The sequence below is a fragment of the Somniosus microcephalus genome, unplaced genomic scaffold (assembly GCF_052327205.1).
Source record: "Somniosus microcephalus isolate GS21.2 unplaced genomic scaffold, FLI_Smic_1.0 unresolved_chr2, whole genome shotgun sequence".
Classification (NCBI taxonomy): domain Eukaryota; kingdom Metazoa; phylum Chordata; class Chondrichthyes; order Squaliformes; family Somniosidae; genus Somniosus; species Somniosus microcephalus.
The window spans coordinates 20,906,727-20,917,808 of record NW_028225180.1 but is presented as its reverse complement, the minus strand read 5'-3'; the positions used below and the strand labels follow the sequence as shown (position 1 = coordinate 20,917,808).

Sequence of the window (11,082 nt, the reverse complement as noted above, 5' to 3'; positions counted from 1 at the left end):
TTAAAAATTTGTAAAAGGAAAATGAGGAATTACACAGTGATAAAAGATTGCACACTCTCCATATGACCTCTAGCATGACTGCAGTCGAAGCAAGTAATCAAAAATTACACCGAATGCAGGAACAACTAGACGAGTCCACAAGGGACCACTGTGCCCTAGAGGAAAAGAGTCAGGATTTAAAATCAGCCCTCAAGGTCATACAACAGTCACACCAGCGGGAAAAATACGATAGAGTCACAATTATCCTCACACAGAGGGATAATATGCGCTTTCTCTGATGGAGGCAGAGAGGGTATTGTCGAAGTTTCGACTGTTCAATAAGACTCTGTGAAACAAAGTGATCGTCAAAGGCAGACTTTATTTAACTACTTGCTAGCAAGGGGAGCAATCACGTAGGCAAAGGCTATCGTGACTTCTCCGAATACATGGACAAAAACACCTCTTTTTATACACAAAGATCAAAACCTTTTATCACATGGTATAGTATTGAGAGACACAATTAATAACATTAAAAAGAGATGAGTAAGGAATGTTTAAGGTCAACAAGAAGATGACTAAAGGGTCAGCAGAGCCTCGGTGTCTTAAGATAAGGTTAGCCAATAGATAATCAAAAATCATGATGCAGGAATACCTTTAGATAAAGTTAATTAATTTTATACAATGGAGACGGTTTGTCTCTCACTTTGGTTCTGGACATTCATATGAATGTTTACAGTACATGTCCTTCGGTTATCATGCTTTTTGTTCTGCTAAGCTTATCTTGTTTACTGGAACTGCTTAGCCTGCAAGCTACAAAGGAGTCACACCCTCTTCCTTAAACCGCTTCCTAATATGGGCCTGCCCATTTCCCCTTATGTTATACTGTGTGAAGCCATTTTGGCCTGTTGAAACAGTTCCAGACTCCATTTTAATATAAGAGAGTATGTGTGCTTATTTTATACTAATATGTGTGGATATATATTTCTATGCTGATGCACTTCTACATTCCCCCATTTTGTCCTACCTAGGACAATATAGCCCACATTAATTCTTTCAGTCCCTTTTGTCGGTCCTCGTGCCAAATTTAAATTTTGGCCTAAGGATACCGACTTCATTTCCGTTTTGACCATCCCCGGGATAATACCTGTATGGTTATAATTGGGTTGATACCATCCCTGGAAGGTGGTCAGATTATAACCTGCTGATCTCCACTGAATCATATCCATGGTTCTGTCTGGGTTGCCTGAACTATTTTGCCTTATGATCCATTCTGCTGTTTCGGAAATATTAAAGGGAATAGATCTTAGTGGGATTCCTCCTGTGGTGTGAATGGGTATATGGACACAGACCCAGCAACTAGATCTACCACTATCCTTAGCATGCTCATAAGCCATATACAGAAAAGTGTTAACATGTAATTCTCGTTTCTTTCGGGGTTCTTCAATATATCTCTGACAGTTTACGTATACCATCTCAATGAGCACATACAGCGTGAACAATAATTTCATCGTCTCAAGTCTTTTTTTTTTAAATGTCCCCGTCTGGTGCTTTCTTGCAATGGGATGCGTGTATCCAGGTCGGTCTTTCCTTGATTTTAACAGCTGTGTTCGTTGTCAGGAGTACTTGGTATGGCCCTTCAAAGCGTGGTTGTAGTCCGTTCTTTCTTTTGAAGACCTTTACGTATACGTTATCTCCTGGCTCCAAGTTATGGCACCTTCCTTCCGCTGGTTCCGTTTGCGCCTCTTTTACCTGCTGGTGAAAGCTGGAAATACATCTAGTTAATGCAATACAATAGTTTAACATGTTCTCATCCATTTTATGGATGTCCATTTGCTTAACCGTAAGTGACGCTGAAAATGGCAGTCTTAGGGGTCGTCCCATAACAATCTCATGTGGCGATAGTCGGTTGTCCTGTTAGTTGCTGCTCGCATTATCATCAATGCTAGGGGTAATAGTTCGACCCATTTAAGTCCAGTTTCATTGCAAAGTTTAGAAAGTTTATTCTTCAGCATACCATTATATTTTTCTACCAGTCCCGCTGACTCTGGATGATAGCTGCAGTAGAAGTCCATTGTCACTTGAAAGTTGTGCAGGTATACCAAATCGTGGTACAATTTCTTTTAACAAACATTTTGCAACAGTAACTGCATCATTTTTTTTTTACATGGAAAGGCTTCAATCCATCGTGAAAACACATCTACAATAACTAATACATACTTAAATCCTAAACATACCGGTAATTCAATAAAATCCATCTGTAAATGTACAAAGGGTCTTGTTGGATTTGGGTGGGAGGCAGCCTGTACCTTTTCCGTTTTACCTGGGTTCATTGTTTGGCAGGTAATGCATTGTTCACTAATTTGTTTTGTAATTGTCATAATTCCTGGTGCATACTATGTTTGATTAATACAGTCTGCCATCCCCCCTTTGCCCGCATGCGTGAACATGTTAACGCATCGGGCAATCCATGGACTTAAAGATTTAGGAGCCACCATACGGCCATCCTGGTGAACCCATACCCCTTCGGGTGTTTTAAAACAAGAATCATTCACCCAAGCTAACACTTCGTCCGGACTGGCCTGTAATTGATAGGCCAAAACGTCATCAATTGTGGGTGGGGGATTGTCTGGATCTTGATTTCTAAGAACATATGCAGACACTTGTGACCCTGTATCAGAAAGAGCAGCAGCCTTAGCTGCTCGATCCGCCCTATCATTGCCCAAAGAAGCCTGGTCTTGATTGCCTGTATGTGCTTTGCATTTAATAACAGCAATTTTTTTTTTTTTGGACACTGGAGAGCCTTTAAAAGGTTATCAATTTGTTCAGCATTTTTAACTGTAGATCCTGATGAAGTCAGGAATCCTCTAAGTTTCCAAATTTGACCATAATTATGAGTGACTCCAAATGCATACCGAGAGTCAATATAAATATTCACTGATTTTCCTGTAGCTAAAATACATGCTCTTGTAACGGCAAACAGTTCTGCTTGTTGTGCTGAAAAGAAAGATGGTAGTCAGCATACTTGGATAATTGAATGATCATTGGAAATGGCATATTCACTTTTTTTGCGAGCCCTTTTCGTCTCTGAGGGCTGATCCATCCACACAAAATATAAAATCACTATTGTCCAGAGGAGTTTCTACCATGCCTATACGAGGCTTAGTGATAAGCTGAGTCACTGATTCACAATGCCTCTTGGGTAGGTGATACAGTAAGTAGACGACCTGCTAATTGCATGAGGGTTAACCCATCGGTTAAGACAATGTTCTGTAAATCATGTTTGAGGCACTGCGGAAAGAGAGTTTAGCTTCCTGTATAGCCTTGTGGCAGCCTGGTCCATGTGTATTGGGTTCCTTTGAACGTGAAGGCAAACAGGAACTGGGAATCTTGGTGAATAGGAATGCTGAAGAAGGCTGAGCAGAGATCAATGACCGTATAATACCTTGCATTAGGAGGTATACTGGTCAGGATGGTGGCTGGGTTTGGGACCACCGGGTAGGCAGGGAGAACAGACTCGTTAACTGCTCTTAGGTCTTGAACCAACCCTGACTTATTCTCCACTCCTGTTGAACTGCAGCTTTTGATAGGCGTAGGACCATCTGTCCTAGATCAGAAGGTTTGAATTCATGCGCCACTGCTAGTGTACAGTGTGGCTTAGAGTCTTTTACCCTGAATGATTCCCATGCTGTTTGGGTCAACAAGATCGGTGACGCTATTCCTTCTTGCCCAATTAAAATTCTTCGGATTTTAAGTGAATATTTCTGATGCAGAAAGGGCTTGTAATTAATTGCCACTTCTAGATCTTCTCCCGTTTTGTCATAATAGGCTATACAATGCAATTTATCATGCCAATGTCCAAAATGAAACTGCTTCTGGTATTCTGATACTGATCTTGTGGCATACTGCAATGCTCCCACAGCCATCAGTAATTGTTTACTGAGGTTGTCATCATGATTAGTTCAACAATACAAAATAGGAGAATTGTGGACCTGCAATGGGTACATCCCACATCTGTCAGTTGGAACATATACCTTCAGTCCTTTTTCCATACATGATATCACTGCTTTCATTTTACACAGCAAATCTCTTCCTAATAAGTTGATGGGAACGTCTTCAGATAATAAGAATGCATGCTGTTCATGAAAGTCTTTCATCTGTACATCCAATGGAGTGGGCCATACCATAGTCTGGGTTGTTCCTGAAAGTCCTACACACTTGACACTCTGATTGATACAAGGTGCTCCTACTGCATATTGTTTAGTCAAGACCGAATTAGTTGCTCCAGTGTCTACCAAAAAATGGAACTTGTGTTCCATTCATATTTAAATTTATAAATGGCTCTTCTTTAGAATTTAATGATACTGCAGGCAATTGTACCACAGCCTGTTGTTCCTGGGCAATGTCTGGGGTGGGCTCGAAGTAACGTCATGCTGAACAATTTGGATTTTGTCCAAACTCTTCGTTTGGGCCACTTTGTTTTCCCCAGGGATTGCTAGTTGTCCAATTAGTCTGTGGACGAGTGTGAACCTGGGCTTGGGTATTTCTGTTTCCGCATAAATTTTGTGGACCCTGCCAACCCTGATTTGTTTAACTTTTTGTTGTTTATTCTGTTCCTGATTAATCTCATCCCTCTTTTTATTATGTTTACTAACCTCTATACTTCGTTCGTGTCGCCTCTCTGCTTCCTTTTTCCAATCTGAGAAGGCTGACCAATTAACTTCCTTTTTTTTCTTTTTCTCTGCGGGTCTCTAGTTACGAGGCAATTCTCTAGACATGTTATTCTGTCTAAATTAAAGGTTCCGTCTATAGGGAATGGGTATTTGTCATTCTTGGTCCAATTAGACCATTTAGGTAAATCATTTGTGGATGATCGGCCACAATTTTGAAAAATATGGAAAGCTGGGGTTCCCCTTTCGGGGACCTTTCTTTTGTGCAGCTCCCATCCTAGTTAGTTTTCAATTTCCACTAGCTGCACTTGTTCTGGGTCGCAAGTTTTACCCTCAACCCTCTTACGACCCCTACAGGCTGACCAAAGTGCTGACAGCGATGAACAATAACATACAATAATAACAATCAAGAAAATACTAAGGAATAACTTGAAGGTCCAAACAGGTACACAAAAGAACTCAGACATAAAATAACATAAGTACAGTTATGCAGGCTTTCTACAAAAGCTAAATTACAATCCGACAGTTTTCTCGATCTGCGTGGTACGCTCTACAGATCGAGGCCTTATTTTACAAGCTTTTAACAACTAATGACTGAGTATCACGATCCTAAGTGCCTTTATGCCTCTCCGCCCACTTCAGGGTCCTGACCTTCGCGTGGGGGATTTCCCCTCTTAACAACCGGTCTAAGGCTGCGCGTTTGAGACAGGCACTTCCTTGTCCTAGTCGATCAACTCAGTCACTAACAGTTTTCCTTTAAATCTTTACAAATTTTACATATGCATATAAGCGTTATTTTACAAAACAGTTGTGTTTTATTTCTGAATCCTTATTCTATACTTATCCTTACTCTAACTGCCTATCTGTCCTTCGGGATTACTAGGTAGTCCCTTCACAGATTACGTCACTGTGCACTCTCTGCCTATCCTTCGAGCTAGTCTCTTCACAGGCCCTCTGGTACCCTTATTTCTTTCTTTCTGTGTCTATCCTTCAGGCTAATCCCTTCACAGTACACTCACATATATTCCGGAACTCAACCTGGTCGCGACCTTTCTGTTGTCTCCCTTTGTCCGATAGTTTTGAAACCTGAACCGGCAGTATCCTTCTCCTTTTAATGTCAAGATAAAAGAAGCAAAAGGTTACACAAGTTAACTCAAGTTCCAAACACACATGAGTCTTAACAGATCGCAGTGCTCCCGTCGGAAGTAACAGACTACACCAACTATGTATCTAAAGAGAAATCCTTTTCTGTGAGAAAACCTCACTTATGGCCATTCAGGATTTGTCATTAGCAAAGTATGGTGTCCTCGTCCGTGACTTACCGAAAGGCAGCAAGCGATCTCGGTGGAACCTCCAAGAAACTGTCGAAGTTTCGACTGTTCAATAAGACTCTGTGAAACAAAGTGACCGTCAAAGGCAGACTTTATTTAACTACTTGCTAGCAAGGGGAGCAATCACGTAGGCAAAGGCTATCGTGACTTCTCCGAATACATGGACAAAAACACCTCTTTTTATACACAAAGATCAAAACCTTTTATCACATGGTATAGTATTGAGAGACACAATTAATAACATTAAAAAGAGATGAGTAAGGAATGTTTAAGGTCAACAAGAAGATGACTAAAGGGTCAGCAGAGCCTCGGTGTCTTAAGATAAGGTTAGCCAATAGATAATCAAAAATCATGATGCAGGAATACCTTTAGATAAAGCTAATTAATTTTATACAATGGAGACGGTTTGTCTCTCACTTTGGTTCTGGACATTCATATGAATGTTTACAGTACATGTCCTTCGGTTATCATGCTTTTTGTTCTGCTAAGCTTATCTTGTTTACTGGAACTGCTTAGCCTGCAAGCTACAAAGGAGTCACACCCTCTTCCTTAAACCGCTTCCTAATATGGGCCTGCCCGTTTCCCCTTATGTTATACTGTGTGAAGCCATTTTGGCCTGTTGAAACTGTTCCAGACTCCATTTTAATATAAGAGAGTATGTGTGCTTATTTTATACTAATATGTGTGGATATATATTTCTATGCTGATGCACTTCTACATTCCCCCATTTTGTCCTACCTAGGACAATATAGCCCACATTAATTCTTTCAGTCCCTTTTGTCGGTCCTCGTGCCAAATTTAAATTTTGGCCTAAGGATACCGACTTCATTTCCGTTTTGACCATCCCCGGGATAATACCTGTATGGTTATAATTGGGTTGATACCATCCCTGGAAGGTGGTCAGATTATAACCTGCTGATCTCCACTGAATCATATCCATGGTTCTGTCTGGGTTGCCTGAACTATTTCGCCTTATGATCCATTCTGCTGTTTCGGAAATATTAAAGGGAATAGATCTTAGTGGGATTCCTCCTGTGGTGTGAATGGGTATATGGACACAGACCCAGCAACTAGATCTACCACTATCCTTAGCATGCTCGTAAGCCATATACAGAAAAGTGTTAACATGTAATTCTCGTTTCTTTCGGGGTTCTTCAATATATCTCTGACAGTTTACGTATACCATCTCAATGAGCACATACAGCGTGAACAATAATTTCATCGTCTCAAGTCTTTTTTTTTTAAATGTCCCCGTCTGGTGCTTTCTTGCAATGGGATGCGTGTATCCAGGTCGGTCTTTCCTTGTTTTTAACAGCTGTGTTCGTTGTCAGGAGTACTTGGTATGGCCCTTCAAAGCGTGGTTGTAGTCCGTTCTTTCTTTTGAAGACCTTTACGTATACGTTATCTCCTGGCTCCAAGTTATGGCACCTTCCTTCCGCTGGTTCCGTTTGCGCCTCTTTTACCTGCTGGTGAAAGCTGGAAATACATCTAGTTAATGCAATACAATAGTTTAACATGTTCTCATCCATTTTATGGATGTCCATTTGCTTAACCGTAAGTGACGCTGAAAATGGCAGTCTTAGGGGTCGTCCCATAACAATCTCATGTGGCGATAGTCCGGTTGTCCTGTTAGTTGCTGCTCGCATTATCATCAATGCTAGGGGTAATAGTTCGACCCATTTAAGTCCAGTTTCATTGCAAAGTTTAGAAAGTTTATTCTTCAGCATACCATTATATTTTTCTACCAGTCCCGCTGACTGTGGATGATAGCTGCAGTAGAAGTCCATTGTCACTTGAAAGTTGTGCAGGTATACCAAATCGTGGTACAATTTCTTTTAACAAACATTTTGCAACAGTAACTGCATCATTTTTTTTTTACATGGAAAGGCTTCAATCCATCGTGAAAACACATCTACAATAACTAATACATACTTAAATCCTAAACATACCGGTAATTCAATAAAATCCATCTGTAAATGTACAAAGGGTCTTGTTGGATTTGGGTGGGAGGCAGCCTGTACCTTTTCCGTTTTACCTGGGTTCATTGTTTGGCAGGTAATGCATTGTTCACTAATTTGTTTTGTAATTGTCATAATTCCTGGTGCATACTATGTTTGATTAATACAGTCTGCCATCCCCCCTTTGCCCGCATGCGTGAACATGTTAACGCATCGGGCAATCCATGGACTTAAAGATTTAGGAGCCACCATACGGCCATCCTGGTGAACCCATACCCCTTCGGGTGTTTTAAAACAAGAATCATTCACCCAAGCTAACACTTCGTCCGGACTGGCCTGTAATTGATAGGCCAAAACGTCATCAATTGTGGGTGGGGGATTGTCTGGATCTTGATTTCTAAGAACATATGCAGACACTTGTGACCCTGTATCAGAAAGAGCAGCAGCCTTAGCTGCTCGATCCGCCCTATCATTGCCCAAAGAAGCCTGGTCTTGATTGCCTGTATGTGCTTTGCATTTAATAACAGCAATTTTTTTTTTTTTGGACACTGGAGAGCCTTTAAAAGGTTATCAATTTGTTCAGCATTTTTAACTGTAGATCCTGATGAAGTCAGGAATCCTCTAAGTTTCCAAATTTGACCACAATTATGAGTGACTCCAAATGCATACCGAGAGTCAATATAAATATTCACTGATTTTCCTGTAGCTAAAATACATGCTCTTGTAACGGCAAACAGTTCTGCTTGTTGTGCTGAAAAGAAAGATGGTAGTCAGCATACTTGGATAATTGAATGATCATTGGAAATGGCATATTCACTTTTTTTGCGAGCCCTTTTCGTCTCTGAGGGCTGATCCATCCACACAAAATATAAAATCGCTATTGTCCAGAGGAGTTTCTACAATGTCTATACGAGGCTTAGTGATAAGCTGAGTCACTGATTCACAATGCCTCTTGGGTAGGTGATACAGTAAGTAGACGACCTGCTAATTGCATGAGGGTTAACCCATCGGTTAAGACAATGTTCTGTAAATCATGTTTGAGGCACTGCGGAAAGAGAGTTTAGCTTTCTGTATAGCCTTGTGGCAGCCTGGTCCATGTGTATTGGGTTCCTTTGAACGTGAAGGCAAACAGGAACTGGGAATCTTGGTGAATAGGAATGCTGAAGAAGGCTGAGCAGAGATCAATGACCGTATAATACCTTGCATTAGGAGGTATACTGGTCAGGATGGTGGCTGGGTTTGGGACCACCGGGTAGGCAGGGAGAACAGACTCGTTAACTGCTCTTAGGTCTTGAACCAACCCTGACTTATTCTCCACTCCTGTTGAACTGCAGCTTTTGATAGGCGTAGGACCATCTGTCCTAGATCAGAAGGTTTGAATTCATGCGCCACTGCTAGTGTACAGTGTGGCTTAGAGTCTTTTACCCTGAATGATTCCCATGCTGTTTGGGTCAACAAGATTGGTGACGCTATTCCTTCTTGCCCAATTAAAATTCTTCGGATTTTAAGTGAATATTTCTGATGCAGAAAGGGCTTGTAATTAATTGCCACTTCTAGATCTTCTCCCGTTTTGTCATAATAGGCTATACAATGCAATTTATCATGCCAATGTCCTAAATTAAACTGCTTCTGGTATTCTGATACTGATCTTGTGGCATACTGCAATGCTCCCACAGCCATCAGTAATTGTTTACTGAGGTTGTCATCATGATTAGTTCAACAATACAAAATAGGAGAATTGTGGACCTGCAATGGGTACATCCCACATCTGTCAGTTGGAACATATACCTTCAGTCCTTTTTCCATACATGATATCACTGCTTTCATTTTACACAGCAAATCTCTTCCTAATAAGTTGATGGGAACGTCTTCAGATAATAAGAATGCATGCTGTTCATGAAAGTCTTTCATCTGTACATCCAATGGAGTGGGCCATACCATAGTCTGGGTTGTTCCTGAAAGTCCTACACACTTGACACTCTGATTGATACAAGGTGCTCCTACTGCATATTGTTTAGTCAAGACCGAATTAGTTGCTCCAGTGTCTACCAAAAAATGGAACTTGTGTTCCATTCATATTTAAATTTATAAATGGCTCTTCTTTAGAATTTAATGATACTGCAGGCAATTGTACCACAGCCTGTTGTTCCTGGGCAATGTCTGGGGTGGGCTCGAAGTAACGTCATGCTGAACAATTTGGATTTTGTCCAAACTCTTCGTTTGGGCCACTTTGTTTTCCCCAGGGATTGCTAGTTGTCCAATTAGTCTGTGGACGAGTGTGAACCTGGGCTTGGGTATTTCTGTTTCCGCATAAATTTTGTGGACCCTGCCAACCCTGATTTGTTTAACTTTTTGTTGTTTATTCTGTTCCTGATTAATCTCATCCCTCTTTTTATTATGTTTACTAACTTCTATACTTCGTTCGCGTCGCCTCTCTGCTTCCTTTTTCCAATCTGAGAAGGCTGACCAATTAACTTCCTTTTTTTTTTCTTTTTCTCTGCGGGTCTCTAGTTACGAGGCAATTCTCTAGACATGTTATTCTGTCTAAATTAAAGGTTCCGTCTATAGGGAATGGGTATTTGTCATTCTTGGTCCAATTAGACCATTTAGGTAAATCATTTGTGGATGATCGGCCACAATTTTGAAAAATATGGAAAGCTGGGGTTCCCCTTTCGGGGACCTTTCTTTTGTGCAGCTCCCATCCTAGTTAGTTTTCAATTTCCACTAGCTGCACTTGTTCTGGGTCGCAAGTTTTACCCTCAACCCTCTTACGACCCCTACAGGCTGACCAAAGTGCTGACAGCGATGAACAATAACATACAATAATAACAATCAAGAAAATACTAAGGAATAACTTGAAGGTCCAAACAGGTACACAAAAGAACTCAGACATAAAATAACATAAGTACAGTTATGCAGGCTTTCTACAAAAGCTAAATTACAATCCGACAGTTTTCTCGATCTGCGTGGTACACTCTACAGATCGAGGCCTTATTTTACAAGCTTTTAACAACTAATGACTGAGTATCACGATCCTAAGTGCCTTTATGCCTCTCCGCCCACTTCAGGGTCCTGACCTTCGCGTGGGGGATTTCCCCTCTTAACAACCAGTCTAAGGCTGCGCGTTTGAGACAGGCACTTCCTTGT

At 41.0% G+C, this 11,082-nt stretch overlaps 1 long non-coding RNA gene across 1 annotated transcript; it reads right to left on the bottom strand.

Moving 5' to 3' along the window:
* Window positions 1–338: 338 nt before the first annotated feature.
* Window positions 339–10,898, bottom strand: LOC147092249 (uncharacterized). The gene is made up of 2 exons (XR_015075035.1): window positions 5,666–10,898; window positions 339–1,741 (listed from the first exon to the last, which is right to left on the bottom strand). It is a non-coding gene; the product is annotated as an uncharacterized LOC147092249 (long non-coding RNA).
* Between the last annotated feature and the right edge of the window lie 184 nt (window positions 10,899–11,082).